Source organism: Artibeus jamaicensis, unplaced genomic scaffold, assembly GCF_021234435.1.
Source record: "Artibeus jamaicensis isolate MK-2021 breed Jamaican fruit bat unplaced genomic scaffold, CSHL_Jam_final contig_944, whole genome shotgun sequence".
NCBI classification, from domain to species: domain Eukaryota; kingdom Metazoa; phylum Chordata; class Mammalia; order Chiroptera; family Phyllostomidae; genus Artibeus; species Artibeus jamaicensis.
Genome location: NW_026522020.1, coordinates 2,713,673 through 2,729,574, shown reverse-complemented (window position 1 = coordinate 2,729,574; position 15,902 = coordinate 2,713,673). Strand labels below are relative to the sequence as shown.

At 55.8% G+C, this 15,902-nt stretch overlaps 1 long non-coding RNA gene across 2 annotated transcripts; it reads left to right on the top strand.

The window, feature by feature from the left end:
• The first annotated feature begins 3,749 nt into the window (after positions 1 to 3,749).
• On the top strand, positions 3,750 to 15,104 carry LOC119060939 (uncharacterized). 2 transcript variants are annotated; one of them, XR_008389681.1, is made up of 4 exons: positions 3,750 to 4,356; positions 4,530 to 4,682; positions 7,775 to 7,941; positions 14,986 to 15,104. It is a non-coding gene; the product is annotated as an uncharacterized LOC119060939 (long non-coding RNA). The 2 variants fall into 2 exon arrangements; XR_008389680.1 differs by lacking the exon at positions 14,986 to 15,104 and having other exon boundaries at positions 7,775 to 8,248.
• Positions 15,105 to 15,902: the final 798 nt, after the last annotated feature.

The window sequence follows — 15,902 nt, the reverse complement described above, 5'->3', positions numbered from 1 at the left end:
AGTGATCGGCGGAATTCGCAAGTCCTCCTTCCCTCAGTAGTGTTCAGAGTGAGAGTGTGTGTGTGCGTGTGTGTGTGTGTGTGTATGTTAATCAGAGAATAGCATCTCTGGGGCATAAATCGTAATGATTCACCTTTAATTATTTGGCTCGGAATTAACTTAAATATAAATCCCTTGGCTGAATATGTGATTTTTATGCAGTTGAAAGATGAATCTTACAAAGGTTTGCCTAAAACCAGTATAAGGCACAGTATTGGGGGGCAGGAAGTACCCCACCTGCTCTCACTGGGGTAGTAAGGATCATAGTGGGATGGTGGGGAAGCCAGGGCCTGGGTCCTGGTCCTGAGTCCAGGACCCCCAGGTCACCAGCTCTGTGACCTTGGCCTCTGTATGGAGCCGACAGTCCTGGGGCCTTGCCTCCCGCTCTGAGAATTCTTTCACTTGTTCACTCAGCAAACGATTCCCCACCGGGCACCGTCCACGGCTCAGGGAACTAGTGTGGGGAAGAGCCAGACACAGCACTGGGGACCTCGGGAACATTTAACTAATATTGGGTTTTGATCCCCCAGATTAGAAAAAAAAGGGGAGAGGTGAACAAACATCCCTCCCACCCCTCGGGTTTTCTCAGGCCACTGTGACTCTGCTGTGAAGAATCTCCCACGTGACAGGGAGAAAGACTCCCCGGGGACTTGTTACCTAAACAAAGAGCTGGTGACTCCCTGCCTGTAAAACACTGTATGGGAGCCTGGAGTTGGAGCGACGAGCAACGCCAGGCCCCAGTGCCGCCGGGCGCCCAGCTGCCCTCCCTTCCACGAACTCTCCCCGTGGCCTGCGCGCCACGATCAGCACGTCGGACACACCCAAACAAGGTGCCAGGCCGGGAATTCTGGAGGGTCAGGGAGGCACGCCCCTCAGTGCGCTCCCACTGCAGACCACTCTGGTTTCCGAACTCACGGCTGCTGAGGCTGGAAGATGCAAAGGTGGGTGTGAAAAGCATTTTGAGGGGTGTGTTTTTGTGTGCGTGCACATGCATGTGCTCGTGTGGTTAAACTATGCCAACAGAAATCTAGGGGGTGGGGGCGAAGGGAGGGGACGGGAAGGGAGAGGCTGAGGCACAGAGTCACTTGGCAGAGGCCCGGACTTAACAGAAAACACTGGCCGCAAGCCGGGCCCTGAGCGAGGGTCTGGGGACACTGTTTCTAGGCTGGGAGCCTGGCACGGAATGTGAGGCTGTTTGCCCCCTCAGGGGCCACTAATGGCCTTGTGCTCGGTGCTTTGGGGGACGAGGGAGAGGTGCGCTGCAGACCGAAGCAGACTGGGCAGGAAGGCGGCCCGGTTCTGTTTGGGAGCAGCAGGGGCGGGCGGAGGTGTGGACTGGCTGGCGGGGGGGAGGCGCACTCACGGGCTTCCCTGGACTCTGTGCTCACAGGCCATTTCAAATCTGATCCTCACGGCGGAGGAGGCTGTGTGCAGGGGCACGCCCCCCACGTCACCACTCACAGTGGTAAAACATTGGGCGCTCTGGACGTCCGGCGGCACTGGAATGCCAGGTGACCGTCAGCGCTCGGAAGTCCTGGCCTGTTCCGCAGTCATTAAGCGGACAGAGGTGAAGAGCATGGAGCCACAGGGACCGGGACCGAGTCTCCTCAGAATGGAAGGCAGGGCTTGGGGTCTCACGAGGTCGGACGGTGACGAACAGCGCAGAGCAGCGTTTTACTGGGCACGGACCACACACGCGGTGGGGGATGGGCCTGGCTCCCGGCACAGAGGTCCTCGTTCTCTTTGAGAATGGGGGTCTCCTGGAGCACAAGGAGAAACGATGGGAAATCCTGAATAATTGGCCCAAAAGATATGTAGGTCATGACAATGCACGGAAGGTCTCAGCAACACGCAAATCGGGCGGGCTGAGCCCCAGACATGCGGATCACTGGAAGGCCGGAAGGAAACAGGTGACTGGGGGTGCGGACCCTCACAGGGGGTCCTCCTCGGGTTCAAGTCCTGACTTCCCCATAACCCGCTGTGGGACTCTGGGAGAATCTCCCAGCGCTGTCTGCCTCGGTTTCCTCCTCGGTAAACGGGGGCTTCCAGGAGCCCCGCCTCTGCGCACGCTGCAAGTTCTGAACAGGAAATCACTTGGAGGTGGTCCCAGCTAGGTGCTCGGGGACACCTGGCTCCAATCACAACTGCGTAGTCGGTACTTGCTTAGTGTTGACGTTTTTGACAATGTGTTAATATTGCCTGGGTATCTGTAATGTCCAAATAGAAGTGAAATAATTTTTAATGTGTCAAATGCCAAGACCAGGTGACAGGCACGTGGATTCCGTGAAGGGACACACCTGTGAGAGGAAGCGCAGAGGGAGCTGGGAGAGGCAGGCTCACATGTCAGATCCGGCCCCAAGGTCTCCAATGACTCCCCTCGCCCCAAGTAAGTCCAAACCCTCAGCTTTGCGTCCAGGGTTGCTCACGATCTGTCCCCTCCCCACCTTTGTCGCTGCACCTCACGCCCCTCGACGGACACCCTGTTTCCAGCATTTGCCCAGACGAAGGCCTTTCGTCCTCGTTCCCGAGTTGGCTCCACGGAACAGCCTCACCTGGTCTTTGCTCCCAGCGGGTCCCCTCCTCGGCAGCTTCTCCAGAGCTCTGGGGTGGGGCACCGTCCACGGCAGGGTCCGGAACAGTGTCCACTCCCTTCTCTTGGGTACTTTCAGCCTTTTATTGTCCCCATGACTGATTCGAGGATGAAAGCCTGAATTCTAGGACAGTTACAGCCTTTGGTGTTGTATGAATAACTTTCATGGTCTTTAAGGAAACCCACTGTCTACCTGAAGCAGTGTTTTCACTGACCTTGGAGGGTGTCTGCTCATGGTTGACACTCGATGAGAGAATTTGCTGATCTGGCCCCCCAAACAATCTCCACACTGCACCCATCGGAACAAGCAACTGCCTATCTTAACCTCCTGAAAACTCAGGGGAAGAGAATCTTGAGCTGCCATACAAGCTCTGCTCACCCTTACCCTGAATGAGCTCCGCCCAGCCCGGCTTCCACCGACTCGTCCCAGCCGACGAAGGGAGGCGCATGCTGGCCGGCCAAGGAAAAGCTGTGTTCCAGGGGGTCCTCGGATGTGCGCCCTCACGGTGCTGAAGGAGTTGGGGAGTCGAGAGTTCGCCTGAGGTCTGGAGAAAATAAATGGGCTGAGGTCTACACCGCAGCATTGTGAATTCGCAGCCCCAGGCGTGAAGCTCTCAGCCCCCTTGGGGGATGGACTGCTGCTCAGGAAACAATGAGTGAATGAGATGTAACCAAAAAGAGTCGCTTCTCAAGCCAAGGAGGCACTTTTAATTCAGTGGCCCTGGCTGTGACGTCTTTGGTTCTCCCTGGAGACGGCTCTTTTCCTCAGTTAGAGCACAGGCTCTTCCTGCCGCCAAGTTCTACGGTCTTGATTTAAACAATGGCCACACCACGTATTTTTGTGGAAGTCTGTTAACAACGTAGCCCCCATAGGTATGTAACGAGACCTCACTATTAATAAACCCTGATGTATAAATGCCCTACGGACACATTTACTCTGCACGGGGGGCAGAGTCCATGCTGTGACACTGCCCCACGGTCCCAGGCTCCAGCTGCGTGGCCTCTTCGGCACAGTCCCTGTGTAGGTGCTGTGGGTACAGTGTCATTTGGGGGCACGTGTGCGTTCAAGCCTTTAAGTGACACTGAATCATCTTCTCTTCCAGGGCATATTTCCCTCGTCTGGAGCTAATGTGGGTTTGCTCTCACAGAGGCATCTGCGGAAAGAGTGTGGACAGCACTGAAGAGGGCCGGCCCGAGGGGAGGACGAGAAGGATGGTGGCTAATCACAGGCCGTGCCGTGGGTGTTCGTTGGAAAGGCCCAGCTGGCGGAACGACGGGACCACCTCCGACTCGCAGCCACGGGTGCTGACCCCCACGGTCTGGCCGAGGAGCGTCACATGCTCCCACTCAGTCTCAGAGTGTAACTGAGTTCAGGTGACTCCTCTGCCAAAATCTGGACTTAATTAAACTCAGTGAATTCTAATTTTGGAACCATGTTTGTATCTGTCTTCTGGTCCCTGCTCCAAGGTGGTGCTCCAGGGACAAGAAAGTGTTCTTCGAGACGAGCTCTCCGGTCACATTGCGGAGCAGCCAGGGTCACCTGCACTGCAGCCAGGGTCACCTGCACTGCGTCCCTGCAGAAAGTCCTTTGAATGGTGCCACCAGGCGAGGTCACGCTCGGGCAAAAGGACAACGAGGCTAGGGCAGGATATTCCACCTCTCCAACACTTGAAACCAGATTTTAGTCGAAGGAATTGTTACCTAGCAGGAAAATCAGGCCCCGGGAAGTGAGTCTCTGCTTTATATTTATTTTAAGGTAGTGTGGACTCTGATATCACTGTGCATCATTGAGCCTATTGAGTTTAATGTGGTGATAAAATGCGGTAGAATGAAGGGGCTCCCTTATCATTTGTTCCATCCATTCAGTTGGGAAAACACGCACTGGACACTGTGCTTACAGGCAGGGCTCACAGCCCCACTGTGGCAGCCTGACAACTCTCTCTGGGCAGACTCACCACCCAGCACCGTCACCGTCACACCGCCAGCAGCGTCATCGTCACCGGCACCCTCCCCACCCCGGCACCATCCCAGTTCAGCACCACAGCAGTTCCTGGTGAGAGTCCACTTCCTGGCTTGCAGGCAGCAACCTTCCCTGCATGTGCTCACGATGCCTTGGTGCAGGTTCATGGAGAAGGACGAAGAGAAGAAGCGAGGGAGGCAGGGAGGGAATAAGGGACAGAGGGAGCTCTGCCTTCCTTCTCTGGCTCGGGCACCGGTTCCACCCCGGGAGCCCCACCCTCCTGCCTTCATCCAAACCTAACCCCCTCCCACAGGCCCCGCCTCCCAGCACCCACGGCACAGGGGGTTAGGGTTTGGGGGAGCAGGCACGCAGTCCGCAGCAGAGCCACGGGTGCACCAGCATTTCTGGAGAGGAAGGCAGCCGGTCCCTGCCTTGGACTTCCCTGTTTTTAGCATGAAGGTCCCGTACCCTGGAAACCCCCTAGTGTCAGGGAAACTGGAATGGAGGGTTCCCCCCAGGTGGCAGGGAACAGGTCGAAAGGACAGGCCTTGTCTCTGGACTACATCTGTCACCGGACTGCCCGGGCCCCAGTGGCACCGTCCTTGTGCAACAGGCAGACATGTTGGCTCGGCTTCGAGGGATGAAGGCTTCAGAAGTCCCAGGACCCGAGAGGTTGAGGGGCCTCCCCAGACTTTTTCAGGGCTCTGTGGCTGCCTTGACTTGAGTTCTGTCATCGGTAGGGGCTGGGCTGACTCTCAGCTGTCCCCAACCCTTCTGTCCACAACCTTTCTGTCACCAGTACTGTACGATCCTCATATGGAAGCTGCAGGGACAGAGTCTAATGCAAACCAACTTTGGTCTAAATGGAGAGGGTCAGAGGGCCACACGCACCTGGCCTGGGCCTCGGGGAGGGCCGCCAGGACACTCTGCTTCTCTGGGCACATGTCGGCCTCCGTCCTTCACCTGGTGGGGCCTGAGGCTGCTGACAGCAGACAGCAGTCACACCTTGCTCATCTTGGCTCCGGGAAGCCACTGGCCATCGTCTCCTCTGACTGCAAGTTCCAAAGTCCTGTGGAAGTACTGTCCTCACAGTGGGGCCTTGGGGCCACCCTGTGGCTGGTGGGGCGGGGTCTGTGAGAGGTTGACAGCTCCTACCTGTGTCATCTGTAGGAGGTTCTAGGAAGACATCACCCAAGAGGGGAGGACAGGTGCTGGCCAGCAGAGCTCTACATGTGTCGGCATCTTTATAGACATGGGGCTGCGTCTGCAAAGTGGCCGCTGTCCTGGAGACTCAGCAGGGCAGCCAGTGACAATCGATAAGCCAGTGAAGTTGGGGAACAGGGCGTGTGAGGGCCTGGGGCAGAGCGGACGGGGCTGGACAGGCAAGCGGAGGCCAGATCACAAAGGCCTTTGGTCGTTACGCCAAGGATGCCATATTTTGTTCTACTGGGGACTCCGAACTGTGGAAAAGTGGTGAGCAAGGGAGAGACATGATCGGGTCCCCTTGCTCTGGACGGGTGTGAAGGATGGATCAGAAAGGGCAGAGACTGGAAGTCACGTGTTTGACCCCAGGGTGGAGGGCTCCCTGCTGATCGAGGGGGAAGAGGGTGGCGCTGGGAGGTAAAGGGAACGAAGGGGGGAGAGGGGGTGTCTAACATTTTTAAGTGGGCAGATGTAGCCCAAGGCTGCAGGGCCTGCTAGAGGGCGGGGGTGGCTAGATCCGGTCTCCGGCCTGGGGCAGGCCAGTGGATTCAACTGCTGGTGTATCATCTCAGTGTGGGCAACTCACATCTGAAACCCAGCACGGCCCTCCCACACCTCAGACCTCTTCCTCTTCTATTTTCCTCCCTTCCCGGTAGGAGGCACCTGTTTCTTTCCTTTGTTAATACCCACCAACCACAAGCTTTCTTCTCGTTGCTCAAGTGGGCCATTCCCCCAACCCCAGGGCCTTTGCATGCACTGTTCCCTCTACTTGGGTGGCTCTGGTCCTCACACTTCACTTACCTCCAGCTTCTGCTGAGAGAGGCAGTCCCGGCTCCCACCGCCCTCTGTTCCGGTGCTTCGTGCCTTTCCATCACAGCGCCCGCCGCAGCTTAGATGCTGTATTTACTTGTCCGTTTAAAGGTTTGATACCTGCCGGCTCTTCTGCCAGGCTGGGCACTCCGGGAGGGCGGGGACTCTCCATGTTACTGGTCATTGTAGCTGCTCTTAAAACCATGCATCTCAAGTGCGGTGAAATGTTGGAATCAGCTGGAAAAATTTTTTTAAGGTTCTGATGCCCGTGAGCTTCCCCCAGCATTCCTGATTTGATTGGTCGGGTGTGGTCTGGACTTTGGGTTTTTCTAAAGTTCCCTGGGAGATTCTAACGTACCACGAAGTTCGAGATCGTTCAAAACTCATATTCCTGGACCTGCCCCAGAGGTGCAGACTCATCTGTGGGTCAGGTCCGGGAAACTGGCCCTTTGGCAGACTGCCCGAGAGATTCTCAGGCAGCCTCAGAGCTGAGGCCGACGACAGGTACGGGGAGTCGCATCTGTGTGGCCGTGGGGAGACCTGGGTGGCAGCGTGTGGAGTGGGTGCCGAGGACCTGCCAGCTGGAGGCCCTGCGGTCCCCGCACTTGGGCCATGGGTTACCTTCACTGGAGGGTGTTAAAAAATTCGCGTTTTCAGGCCTACTCCCCACCCACACACCACAGTCTTATTCAGTGGATCTTTGAACTTCGGTGGGGGCGCTGGTCTCTGCCACGTTTGGAAACTCTCCCCCTGGTGCTGATGCAGCCGGGGCTCAGAACCGTGGGTGGGAGAACCCGCACACGAGAGGCCTGACAGGTGGTGTGGATGGGGGTCCGGGGTCTGGGCGAGGCGGGGGAGAATCCGCTCCGTCTCCTGACCTCCCTTCTGGCGTTGCCAGCCTTCCCCGGCCTTCCTCAGCTTGCAGACCGTGGCTCCCATCCCTGCCTCCGTCTCTACTGCTCACTCCCTGCGCTTCTCCCCTGTGTCTGCAGGGCCAGTCCTGTCCTTTGTCTCGCTAGGACCCCAGCAGCAGGGGTTAGGGCCCCAGTGCAATCCCACGGGGGGGGGGGCATCTTCAGGTCCTTAACTCCATCCCATCAACAAAGACGCTATTTCCCAGCGAGGTCACATTCACAGGCAGCGGGACTAAGGGCTTGGACATGTCTTCTCAGGGACACAGTTCGATCCACGAGAGAGGGTAATGGACTTCACACTTCCCTCCACCGGGTGTGGCCGACAGGTGAGCACAGACCTGGCGGGAAGAGCTCACTCCGAGGTGCCTGGCCGGGGCCACGTGCCTTCTTCTCCTGCTTCAGAAACTGGGAAGATGCAGCGCATGGTGAGAGCTAATGGTGGTGGGTGAGTGCGAGGCCCTTCAAATTAAAAGCAGCAACTTTAAGATTTTACACACACACATGCACATCCTACTCTGCTAATCAAGGTTGCCTGTGGTTGACTAGGTGGGCAGCCGGGTCCTGCCAGGACTCCCGTGAAGCCATCCTGGGAGCAGATAAGCCGAGAAAGGCGAGTCTTGCCCTTCACCTCCTATTTAAGCTTTATTATGACCATCATCGCCGTTATTAATGTGGTTCGCTTTCTCATGTGCAAAGTGCTCTATTCACACGGGTGCTGTGCACATCTGTGAAAATCCGTTTCCCAGTGTTAAAGCAAACCTCACGGACTTGGCAGAGAGACAGGGGCTTCTGTTCTCAATGCAGAGCTGGAGGGCTCTGGCTGCGGGTGTGGCTGAAGTTTTGTTTACAGTAAACTGGAGAGAGGCCCGCCTTCTCTGGCAGAGAAAGATGCCAGCGCAACCGTCTGCGTGGAAGGGGTGAGTCATTCTGCGGCTCTCCCCTCGGCTTCTTGACTGATGAAGGGATTCTAGCGGTCCTGGGGTCACCTGCCCACCCAGAAGGGCTGTGACGTTATTTATCACAGAAAGTGCCCAGAGTTTAGGGGTCCTTCTGAGTGTAAAACAGAGGGCAACACCCCCCTTCTCCCCCCAGTGCCTTTAGGGTCTGGGTGGAAATTTAAACACCAATTTCCAAGACAGGTGTGTCCCTGAATTTGGTTGAATGGACTGAGAACGGTGACTGTGGATAAAGTGAATGTTTTATAGCCATTTCAGTAAAGCTCTAGGAAACGTGCTAAGGACAGAGCTACCTGGGTGGACCAGTACTGTCCCCAGAGAAGAGGATGACCAGGAGAGTGACGTCAGGACCTTGTCTGCAGCCGGAAAAACATTCCCACAACTGACAGCTCTTAAAACATGCTAAAAAGGTGGTGAAAATGCTTGAAGACATAAAAGAAATGGCCCTTTTTACAAAGGCTCTTCGGAACATGTTTGCTTTGCCTTGTGCATTGTGTGAATTAAAACTGTGTTTAAAGTAAGATTTTTAAAACATTTTGAACAGAACGTCTTTTGCAGTGTATAATGTGTACATTTTAGGCCAAATTTTTGAGGCAAGAATAAGGGCGTGCATTATACATGGTACAATGATTACATATGTGGGCGTAATGTTATGCGCATGAAAACGTGTGGGCGCATTATACATGGCAAAATACGGTAATCCGTGTCTATTGAGGGAAATAGCCGCAGAACGGAATAAAGTTGTAAGGAAGAAAAAGAAATCAGCAGAAATCTCAGAGCCCCATGAGAATGGATGTTTCCTTGTGCGGCTGATTTCCAGGCCCTTCCGGGGGACCTGCCCGTGGGCAGATTCATCGGCCAGAGCAGGAGCCCGCCGGGCTCTTCCCACCCCCTGCAGACCCTGCACCCTTTCCTTTCCTCCTCGCTGCCGGTCCTCCAGACCGTCGTCCCCAAACCATTTCCTGCGAATTCCCATGGGACCGGATCTTTTCTGCGCCCTTGTAGGGGTTTCTCACCCTGAGTTGCAAACTTAGTTTTGATTTCTGAATTTAAATGTCATGCAGCTAACTGTATGAGTTTGGGGTCGGTGACTCGGGGGCTGGTTGAACAGACGGATGTGAGATGAGGGCAAATAGCTCGATTCTGAGCAGCAGGCGCTGGGCCTGGGGGAGAGGGTGTGTCTGGCCCGTGTTTACACCTCACCCAGGTGGCAGAGCAGCCGCACTGAGCTCTTTCCAGCCCAAAAGGATGCCGTTTACTCCATGGTTCCCGCCTGGTGTGTTTATATGCTGTGCCCCCAAAAAGTTCCAATGGCACAGGAAACAAACAAAAACCACCCCAAGTCAGCCAGGGGCTGGCTGCTCCTGTGTCCCTGCCCCGCTCCCATCAAAATGAGCTCGACCAGCTCCGGAATGGAGCTGCGACCACACTGGCTCTTTAGTTCTGCCGTTGGGGTAGAGACTTTCCCAAGAGGACAGGAAAGCACTGCCTTGTCCTCTGGGAATTCACGGGAACGTCTTTTGGCACAGTGTGTTTCCCAAGGTCAGCAGTCAGTAGAGAAGGAAATGGGAGGTGACAGTGGTTGTTCCAAAGAGTCTTGCTCTACATGGCGCCTCAAACAGATCTTCCCCAGTAAGGAGCCCAGAGGTCGGGTGTGCTGGGAGTGATGTGGCGGGTGCAGCAGATGCCAGGTCCCCATCTGGCTGTGCCTCTGCGCCTGGCCCTCCTGGGCTGCTGGGTGGGAGCCCAGCCTGTCCCCCGGGTCACAGGACAGCTGCGGCATGACTGTCCTTCACTGCTGTGCAGAGTAAGGACACCTGCTCCTTATCAGCTTTCTCTCTCTCTCCTTCTCTCTCCCTCCCTCCCCCCCACAATGCAATGCACATAACCAAAAATTCATCATCTGAGTCACTCGAAAGGGCACAAGTCTGTGGCATTCAGAACAATCATAATGTCGCGTGATCATCAGCTCTATTTCATTATAGAATGTTTGTATCCCTCCATCCCACCCCATCCCCAGTCACTGCACGTTGCCCCACCCCTCCAGGCCTGGGAACCCTTCGCCCAGTCTGCCTCCGTAGGCTGGCTTCTTCCGGAATTTTCGTGTGAACGGGGTTGTGCAGTAGGTGGGCTTTTGTGTCCGCCTCCTTTCGCTTAGCGTGATGCTTTCAAGTTCAGCCCGTCACGGCACGTGTCATTCCTTCTTAGAGTCAAATAATAGTCCCCATGTGGGCAGAGCACATCTGTCCCTCCCAATTGTCTGTTTTGAAGAGCAAGCAAGATCTTCCCTGAAGCCCACGGTGGAGTTCTCTTCCATCTCACTAACCAGACCTGCATGCAAGGCTCGAGTCAAATTCAAGGACAAAGGGATCACGGGGGCTTGTCACCTTCCTGGTGGGGCTTGTCACCTTCCTTCCCGGGCTCTCAGACACCCTCAGAGGGCTCCCCAAAAAAGTGGGGCCTCCGCACGAATGCATGGAACTGGCCTGCTCCGGGTATTTTTAGACCTTGCTCTGCCGACACTTCAAAGGCTCAGACATCAATCGAGGCCGGGTCCATCTGCTGTGATTAAGACACAAATTCTTGAGGAGGGTGAGCAGCGGCCAAGGCATGGCAGGGCGCTGAGCTGGTGTTGGGCCGGCGCTGACTACCACCTCGTCCCGGGATTTAGACCTGAAATATGTCAGGGGGTGTGCGTGTGCAGGGTGTGTGTGTGTGTACAAGTCTCCTGGGTGTGGGGTGCTTCTGGGGCTAACCAGGTTAATGTAGTGGGCAGAATAGCGACCCCCAAAGATGTTCGAGTCCCAAACCCTGACCTGCGACCCTGTCGCATCACATGGGACAGGAATGAAATTTGTAGATGGAACCTAAGTTGCTGACCAGCTGACCTTAACATAGGGAGATTTTCCTGAAGGACCACAGTGGGCCCCGATGGGCTCCAACGTGATCACAAAGATTCTTAAAACTGGGAGAGGGTGACAGCGAAGGATCCGAGCCAGAGGGGATGTGACCTAGGAGCAGGTCAGAGTGACAAACTGCCGGCTGACTCTGCAAGTCCCAGGGGCCACAGGCCGAGGAACACAGGCACCTCCAGAGCGGGACTCGGCGAGGAAGGTATTCTCCAGAGAGGCTGTAGAAAGGCGGCGGCCCTGTGGACAGCGCAGTTTTATCCAGCGCGGCCATGGCGGACTGACGCCCCACACGCTGGAAGATAATAATAAACCCGTTCGTATCGTCTGAAGCCGCTAAGTCCAAGTGCCTTGTTACGGAAGCCATTGAAAGTGAGCCACGTCCCTCTGGCTGCGACTAGAACACACCACACCTCTGAAGCACACAGACATAAATGCTGGGTTTGTGACCGCTGAACAGCAAGCTGACTGTGTGCCTGTCCACAGCCTGGAAGTTTCTGGAACAGAGCTGCCTTTCAAGCAGAGTCGTGACCTGCCTTCTTGTTTTGGCTCCGGAAGTGGTAAGTCGGCCAGAATCCTCTCGTTTGGTCAGCCAGACCTTCTCAGAATCGTGGGCCGGGAACTTCACACGTCTCCCTCGTGACATCGTGTAAGCGGCCTGTTTTACTGCCAGTGACATTCGTAAAAGATCGAGCAGGCGGCGTGTGACGCTGGCGTGCTCTGTGCTCTGAGAGCGTGTGATGCCCCTTGGCAGGGCTCAGTCAACACCTACAAGGTTTCCTGACTCCATTCTCCATTGCCCACGGTCCCCGGGAAAGGACACGCAAACCGCAGCACCAGGTCGGTGGGATTCCCCACGCTGGGGGGCAGACCTCCAGCGAGAATGAAAGAAACCCTTGTTTCTTCCTAAGCCAGACACACATTTGGTTGTTGAAGTCCATCACTGTGTACCAGGCACCAGAAAGGATCTGTGAGGAATTCATGTTTTGCAAACACGTAACGTGTTAGATTTTCCATTTTAATTTAATGACCTATTAGAAATGTGCTTGGCTGGCTTTGAAGCTTTAAGTGCAGCTTGTCTTGAATATGGGGCTGGTTTCTGCAGGCTTTATTAATATGGACAGCAAGGCCACCTTTCAGCTAAAGGTCTTGCCCTTGGCAGAGAGAGAAATATTTTATCAGCCTATTCTCCTGGTTGCTTAGGAACTTGGAGCCTTTAGTCAATAAACACCAGCTTCTCTGGGATCTCCCCATTCATCATTCCTGACGCCAGGCCCTGGGTGGGGAAGGGAGCCCTGGGGCCACCTCCCTGTCACGGAGCTGTCCCATTTCTCAGACGTCACGAGAGCGGGAGAGAAGAGCAAATAAACCCTGTGACGAGGTGGATCTTTTCCCTTAGCATGCATCCCGGTGATGAACTTTGACTAACCCCAGGCTGTGCTAATTGGCAAGGTCCCCCTTGGGTTGCTGGCAAGTGTCAGCCACGCTCGGGTACACCAAAGTTCATGAAACCTGGCAGCTGTCCTGAACTCGAGTGAGGCCGAGCAGTGGGCTGTTCCTGTGGCTTCTCTTGAATCGTGAGTGTGGTCCCTCTCTTCCCCCATGTTGGTGCGGTTTCGAGAGACAGGAGGATTCGCCCAGGCCCTTGGGAACTGGCCCAGTGTCCCCCCGACACATTCTATTGTCCAAGGCTAGTCACATGGCCAGTGCAGATTTGGGGGCAGGAGAAGAGATGCCAGTTTGATGGAGGGACTGCCAAGCTGCATTACAAAGGACACGGACATGGAGACCGAATCTGCATAAACTGACCCCAGTTTGTGATACAGAGCAAATGTTCAGAACCGGTGGGTATGATTCTGGTTTTGAACACAGAACGCATTTCTCAATGGGTCGTGGAGAGAAGTTTTCAGTGTTTTGAGGAGTCTTTAAAAAATCTATCACGGTTCAGATTTCATTAAATTGAAAATCTCTGTGCACCAAAATACTTTATAAATCCGTCCCACTTAAGCGACATGCAGTGAGATAGAATGTCAGCAGCTGACAGCGAAATGATTGGAAAAGCCGTGTGGAGTTGGCTGTGTGGCAGCCTCTGCTGTTGGTTGACAAATGTCAGCAGTCTCGGCACCGCTGTCTGCACATGGTGCTTTGGGAATGGCATCTGGAATATCGGGAGGAGGAGGCGAGTAGGCGCCCCCCCCACCCCGGGACAGGGCAGCAAGGGAGGGGTGTGGAGTTGCCACCGCCCCCTGGGCTCTCAGAAGGAGGGTCTGGCAAGAACCTGCGGACACATGACAGGTGTCTCTTCACATTGGTGACTTGGCTAATAATGAGCCCATCGTGGCCAGGAGACGTTAAGCCCTGCTGGATTGGGAGCAGGAGCGGGGCAGCCTCGTGGGGGTTGTTGTGCAGACAGCTCATCCATTCGTGCAGGCCCAGACTTGGGAGGATAATGACCCGTCGGGGAAGCCGGTGAGGATGGGGACTCCTCCTGTGCCCCATTTGCCCATTGGCATGTAGAAGATCATCTGAGGCGTATTTCACAACTTAAGAATCTGTTTGAACAAAATTCACTTTGAACCGGTCAGCATGCCATTTAGCAGCCAGAAAGGGGCTCAGAGGAGCTGCATCCCGTGAAAGACTTTTACAGCAGAGAAGGAAGGGACTGGGAACAGAGATGCTGAGCTGCAAACCGGCAGCGCGGGGGTGGCAGGGTCATGTTCCTTTTCGGGGTGGCAGGGGTCCCACAGACAGGTGGCCTTGCTAGGCCTGATCTGGTGGCCCCTGGTTGACGGGTTTAAGATGTCATGTCTGGGAGACCAGAAGCTAAAATGAAATTAAGTCTCAATTTGGTGACGTGAGACGCCGTTTCGGTCCTGTTGCCTTATTTTTAACAGCAGACAAGACCTCAGGGCAGCTGGGCTGTCTGGGGTCTGGTACCATCTCAGGCCGGGGGATGGAGGGAGGGGCACCGAAGTTCTGTTGAGGGGCAACAACCATGAAAAGATTGGGGGTTAGGCAGGGGAGGCCTTTCAGACCAAGCACAGAGTCCCTGCCAGCTGGATGGCCCATTTGCAGGGCCCCTGTTGGTGGAAATGGCCAACGTTCCCCCACAGGGCTCCAGCCCTGCCCCCAGATGCCTGCAGGCAGACCCCTGGAATGGGGCACAGCCTCCTGAACATGAGGGACACCTGGGGGCTCCAAGGAGTCGGGGGGGGGAGTTTGGAAGGACTCGGTCCCGGGTCAGAGGGCTTTCAGGAGAAGCGGGGGGTGTTTGCCACAGCCTTTCGCCCTTAGTGGGACTGCATTTCTGCTGCCACCTGAGGGGGCATTGGGCTGCGTGGGCAGTAGGAGGCTCTGCGCCCCTGGGGGACAGAGATACTCAGGAGAAGGACACTGCACGCTGTCATTGGCCAAGAGCATCTGAGCATCCCCTCATTGTGGCAAAGGGGGAGCTCGCCCACTGGTGAGGGTGGAGGGGGAAGGAAATTCTCCCCTCCTTTCCTCATCTCATTTCCTACTAAAGACCCTCGAAGCCCAGCTCCTGGGGGATTTTGGCTGCCCTGGGGGCTCCGTTTGCTTGGTCTGACCTCTCTTTGTTCTGCAGAACCTGTGAATCAGCAGAAGGGGCGCTGCAGAGGGAGTTTCTTCTTCTAGGGAAGCAGAAGCGGAGGCTCTGGCCCCGCCCCTGGAGATCCGGGCACCTGTCTCCAGCATTTGAAGTCTGTGGTGGGTCCTTCCTTCTTATGAGTCCAACTTTATGTCCCGTGTCTCAGTTTAATCTGTTCACACCTCAGTAGGCTTATTCTCAGTCACGCGAGGGCTGGGGCAGAACATGGTACAAGCTTTGTGACGAGTTCACGGGAGCCCAGCCCCCAGCTGGGGGAGGGAACACATGCGGTGGGCTGGGGACCGGTGGGCGCGCTGAGAAGTGAGTCCTCCACCAACGACATGTTTCTGCAGGGATGCCAAAGGACATGCTGGACTTCCTCCTCCCTCCTCTCCCCCATCTGCCCTCTTCCTGCCCCCTAGCCCCCTCCTTCACGCACTATCTCCCTGGGCACCCTCACACCTGCACGCACAACCTCATGCCTGTGCACACATCACACGCGCACTCACACACGCTCACCTTCGCACCTGCATGCATGTCCATTCCTGGGCCTGGGGCTCTGTGCTGGGAGCAACAAGATGGATACTCCTCAAACTCAGACCCCCAGGGTCAGTTTCAGACACCTGGTGCTCCTGCCATCGGTCCTGAGGTGTGATGTTGCATTTTGTGGTGTTTCACCTGCAGCATCCAGCAGACTGTCGGAGCAGCGACAGTGGGCCGGCAGGATGCAGAATGCAGGCACAGAGCATCCTTCACGGCACTCCTGGGCGCCGCTCTGGCTACCCTGGTCCCCGAGGGGAAATGCTGGAGGGGGGCTGGCCCTGCAGAGCCCCCAAGACCTTGTGCATGGCACACACACACACACGGATGGCCTGTGGGGACCAGATAACCGAGGTGCAGTGGTGGATAACGAG